The following is a 6,086-nucleotide window of genomic DNA, read 5'->3' as shown; positions in this document are numbered from 1 at the left end:
GAAGAGAATTCTTGGAAACATAGTTTAGTTTAGCCAAGTTGACACATTACAAAGCCACCACAGCCTGAAACCGGAACATGGAGAAATATGAGGTGGGAGATGCTGCAGCCATCTTGCCCCAGAGAGAGCCCAGAGCTGCTGCGCTGCTTTGTGGAGCCCAAGGATTAAACTAATATAATCAAAGTCAGAGAAGAGTGAAAAACAAATGAGCAATTTGATCACACCCTTCAAGCCCTGAATCCTGGAATGCCTGAAACTACCCCTGGAGTTTTCAGTTGTGAGAGACAATAAATTCTTTGTGCTTAAGCCAGTTTGAAATAGGTTTTCTGACACTAGCTCCTGAAAGACTGCTAAATGACAATCTTAACACAGGGCTGCTGTGTTTGCTCTTGCTGAAGTTTCTTAATAGTTTTAAGGAACAGTCTTTAGTAGCATTAAATCCATCCTGGAGGAAACCAAGCAACAGTTAATTTGTATCTTATTATTAATCAGATAAGGAGAATCAATGAAAGATATTTTCCATTTTTAAAAAGACCAGCAAAAAGAGAGAAAGTTTCCATTGTTCCTTTCATTAGACCACAATCAAACGTTTTCCTATCTCTCCTTCACACTTTCCTTGCTTTCCACCATGATATAAGGGGACTGAGTGAGCGCTGAGTACATATTTTCTGGAGTAAAAGAGTATATTTTCCTCTTATAATGGATTTTTCTACTATACTAAGAAAGAGTGTGGTAGATAATTCTATTATGCCATTTAACATAATAAGTGTAAGGTCAACATTATACCAAACTTGTCAACCCCAAATTCTGCTTAAATGACTGACTTTGGTAGAACCAGTTTAAGTAAAATGAATAATATCATCATGGCCAAGTTTGATTTTCAACTACTAATCATATTTATATAAATACGTTAAATGTCTCAGCACATTCCAAGGGTTTAAGTGTCAACTTATATATTAGGAACATTTAAAATCTGCTTCCAAGCCCAAAAGGAGAGTCTCAAATGTATCTAAGAAGGAAAAAGTAAGTCATAGATCCTCCTAGTCACCCAAAGAAGAACAATTAAAAAGAAAATTTTGGCAGTGGATGAGATATGATACATTAATGTCAAAGTGAGGTTGCTCAGCTCATCACCCCTGTCAGAGTCACCATCCCTTTAAATGTGGAATTCCTCATTGGAAAGAGAACATCTGTCTACCTTATTAACAAGTGCCTGTGATCACTCTGTAATTCTACAAAGAAGGTGAGGCATAGAGATAGTTGTACTGACCACATTAGAAACATTTTTTGTTTCCAATGGGGAAAAATTAATTCAATAAGACATTTAACAAGTGATGGGACAGTAAAAACAAGGCTTTCTCCAAAAATATTTTATAGAAACAGTGCATATATTTTGCAAAATCATCTTAACACACATTAAATGTCTCAAATTATTAACCTATTTTTATTCAAATGTGTTTACATTTTAAATGAGATGTAGGGATATTAATTATTTTAGTTTTATAATAAAAATTATTTTTCAAGCTTTTAGGAAGTCATTATGAAAAAGTTCACTTTATATATATAAATGGAGCCATTATATAATCTGATTTGCAGGGGTTTTTTTGTTTTACAATTTAAAAACTATATTTTTGATGGAATGACATAAAAATTTGTTACCTAGAAGTAAGGTTTTCTGGTTTAGCAAAGATTCCTTTATTCTTATAGAGATGAAGGAAATTAATGCTGTGGTTCTCAAAGTATAGTCCCTGGACCAGCAGCATCTATATTACCTGAGAACTTATCAGAAATGCAAATTCTCAGGCACCACCCCACACCTGCTGAATCAGAATTCTGGGGTGGAGCCCAGAAGTCTGTGTTCCAACAAGCCCTCTAGATGATTCTGCTGCTGCTAAAGTTGAAGAACCTCTGTTGTAGAGGTTGCTTGGTCTAAGGCCTTTGCAATGAGACGGGAGCATGTTTGACAATGTGCTTTGGGTAGCTCCTAGTAAAACCATTGCTGACCTTCTAACTCAGTCCTCATACTCATATTCGAGTTTGTTTTGAATAGTTGGTGGTTTTCAACTATTCAAAATTGTGCATACTGCGTAACCAGTTTCAGTAGGCTACATGAGTAATAAATGAGATAGTATCTATCTGTAAAGTGATTAGTGTGCTTATGTGTGCATGCTATGTGTGCTATGCCTCACACAGAGGGGACCTTATTTTAATGTAAATAATTGATATTCAAACTATTAGTCTTAGTTCACATTCTTTTCCCTCATAGCAAAATAAATATACAAAACCCACAAAATATCCTACTCATTATACATTCATAGACATTTAAGCCTAAGAGGAATTTCAAGATTACCCAGTTCAAGCCCCTCGTTTTACAGATGAAAAAACTGAAGCCCAGGGAGGCTGAATGACAGGTCAAAAGTCTCTTAGGAAGTAATGGGCAAAGATTAGAAGCCACAGCTTCAACTCCTGGACTAGTATCTTACAGAAGAAGCCATTCATTTTGTACTCACTACTACAACAGCAGTGCTTACTCTGGAATTTTCTCCTTTGCCCTTACTAATTATTATCCAGTACTAATCTCTCCTTCTGCACTCCCTCATGTATAAACTATTATTCAGAATTGCAAAGCTATTAGATTTAAAGCTTTCTGGCCTACATAAGCCTAGATATACATAAACACAAAAGGTTAAATATGCATGCAAAAGCCACAAATTTCCATAACATTTAGTGAAATAATAAAATATTGTAGTGTATACATAGTCACTTTTTATTTTGTATTGTGGACTAGTAAATAAGCATGCAAGAAACCAACTTTCAACATTTATGTTATTTGGAAGAATGTCTTTGGGTTAACCCCACCTCTTTAGAACTTTGGAACTCACTAAATTATACAGCAGCACATGAAGGAAACTTCATACAGAAGAGGGGGGAAGAAGTATGTACATATAAAAAGAAATAAAATCTATTTTAATTAGAAAAGCCTTCAGAGACATACTTTTTATTATTCTCCTTTTCCTTTATAGTGCCTTAAATATTCCTTGGACATTAAAAAATTATGGAAAGTATAATTTACAGTAGCACAGTATGAAAATTCGTTCTGAAACTTCTAATTATGTATAACGTCGTATGATTTTGAATGTATTTTCTTTATTGTATTTCCTCTTTCTTTCTTTTTTTGTTTAGTTTTGGCTGCGTGCACGTGGGCTTTCTCTAGTTGCAGCGAGCGGGGGCTACTCTTTGTTGCAGTGTGCGGGCTTCTCATTGTGGTGGCTTCTCTTGTTGCAGAGCATGAGCTCTAGCCACGCGGGCTTCATTAGTTGTGGCTCGCGGGCTCTAGAGCGCAGGCTCAGTAGTTGTGGCGCACGGGCTTAGTTGATCCGTGGCATGTGGGATCTTCCCGGACCAGGGCTCGAACTCGTGTCCCCTGCATTGGCAGGTGGATTCTCAGTCCCTGCACCACCAGGGAAGCCCCTGTATTTTCACATAACATATTCAAAGCTATTTAGTAGCAGCAAAATTTCTTAGACCAACACCATCCATTAATGTAATGCATTCTGTTCCTTCCAGAGACCTGGTCATCCCCAAGTTCAAAACTTAATATGGTATTTTCTACATTACAGGACATGAAAGTGTGCTGTATTCATGACTGGCATGAACAGTTAATGACTCACTATTGCTTGCACCTCATTAATTGGCTTTCATATTAAGGCTTTAGCAGAAGGAAGTGGAGGATCTGTGGCTTACATAGAAAAATTACTACACTGCAAGCTGAGCACTGAACAAAAATCTCATCCTAATGTATCATTAGGGGAAGAGCCTGAAGAACTGAAAGAACCATCTATGCTTTTTCCAGTTTCGAAATGTTTAAAGAAGTTTTATATTAATGGCTTTTGATGCTTTTAATGATGTCAAGGATGGGATTTAAGTGCCTTAATAATTCCCTTGATTTGCCACCAAATCTTAAAAGGCAATTCATGATTACTGAGCTAATCTTTTCTGATTATGAAAATCCATTATAGGAAGAAAAATATAAAATTCAGAAAAGTGGAAATGATTTATAAAAATTTTAGAATATATTTAAAAGAACAGAATGTTTGGACATGGGTTTAAAATTCCTCTGAAAGGATTTGTTACAAGTTTATAAAATATCTTTGTGTATACTAATATTTAAAGCGTTGTTTCATCCTTAATTTACAGAGATCATGCTGTTCATTTTTTAAACTCTTCTTAAACTTCCCAAGCACAATCACAACAGATGATGCGATAAACCTGAAGTGATTTATTAAATCTTACTGCCCTAATCAGCTAGCAAAATCTCTGTCATCTCAGATCTCAGAGCCTGGAAAAACCCAGTTATTAATTCTTTATTATCCTTTCCCGAAATTCTCTGGTTTGCTGATGTGCTAATAAGATTCCAAGAATGTTCTAAAAAAAGAAAAATCACTACTAAAAATGATTATGTTCTGAAGTTACAAATTGTTTTTTTTCTTCTCCCTGAATTCATTTTCAACTAAAATAAATTCTGTCCTTGAATGTGTGTACATAACTCCTTGGGCAGGCTATATTCTCTTATCATCAAATATAAATATTAAAAGCCTTAAAGATCTTAACCCTAATTCAAATTACCTTTGCCAGCATACCAAATACCCCAGGGTGGGTGTATTAAAAGCTCTAAAAATATTCTGCTTTTACTTTTTAGCCAAATGGACATGTTTTATTCAGGATCCCTAAATAAAATCCTTATTCAGCTCATCCACATTACCTTTGAGGATATGTCTTTCCTTCCTTCACTGCTTCACCCTTTCCAGCCCTTCATCCTGGCTCCCTGCGTCTCCTGAGCTCTCCTCCTGCCTGAGGGCTTCAGTGCATTGAGGAACTGCCTCTTCCAACCTCCCCAGACCAGAAGCAGTGTCTAATCTTCCTTCAGGCTCATCATTTCTTTACCAGGGAAAACTTATCTGATCTTCCTGATCTATATGCTGTCCCCCAATATCTATATCTCTTAGTTTCCCAGCCTTTCCATTGCAGCTGGTATTGCAGATGCCATTTTAGATTTAACGGTGTATTTTTTTATTATGGTCTCTATCACTTCAGCATAATTGAAGTCAACGATCATGCAGTTTTTTCCCCATTATTAACCTCAAACATCTATGTGTCTGCCACAGAGTAGGTACACACACTCCATCTGTCAACTGAATGCCCATAAATGAATGACTGTCTAAAACACATAAACACTGGCACACGGCAGTGGATTGAACACAGGAGTAAGCGCAGACCATCTCTTTATCAACTCTCCAACAGTTAGCATTTATACTGGCCCAAATTTCTATATCATCTTTGTCTTCCAAAAGCTTTAGAAGACACTCTGGTGCACACAAACACACACACACATGTGTTTACATGAACACATGAGCATGCACACACACAGTTATCAGTGGTTTTGGTGGTTAAGACTATTGCACTAAGCAGTGATAAATCAGGTTTTTAAAAAGTAACCCTTGTTTTTAAAAACCTTTGAAAGTTAAAGAGCTACTCTGCACTATGATCCTGAAGAAAAAGTCCAAAAGTTAGGCAGGATTAGTTAGGTCTCAAGATGCTGGAGGAAGGTGGTGAAAACTCCAGTTGGTTAGTACAGACAACAGATTTCTGATAAATCATACGTCCTTTCTGGCAGTCTTTCAAGAGATGGTACAAAAGAGCAGTGAGCTCCAATGAAAATGAAATCATTACCATTTCCCTATAAGTTTTAATATGCATTTTGATTTTTTTAAACTATATTCCTATGTCCTATGTTTTCTTAAAACTCCAGAACCAAGTTCTGAAAACAGAAAACCTCCTTCACACTGGCTGTAGAGCCCTGAGCATCCTCTCCAGTCCTTAGTTTCTTCACATGAAAAATGGGAATAATGCTGGCAAACACCACTGAGAAATAAAAGCGATCAGGCATAGAAAGCCTGTAGCCCTGTCCCTGGCCAGAGAGTATTGTTTGCTTCTCCTCTCTCCCTACCTGTCTGCTGGCAAAATTCCAGTGTTCAGACTGAGAGTCTCTAGATTATCTGGGTATCTGTGTGATGTAACTATGTTAG

Source organism: Hyperoodon ampullatus (genome assembly GCF_949752795.1).
Source record: "Hyperoodon ampullatus genome assembly, chromosome: 9".
NCBI lineage: Eukaryota > Metazoa > Chordata > Mammalia > Artiodactyla > Ziphiidae > Hyperoodon > Hyperoodon ampullatus.
The sequence above is the reverse complement of the archived record's forward strand: the minus strand, read 5'-3'. Positions refer to the sequence as shown.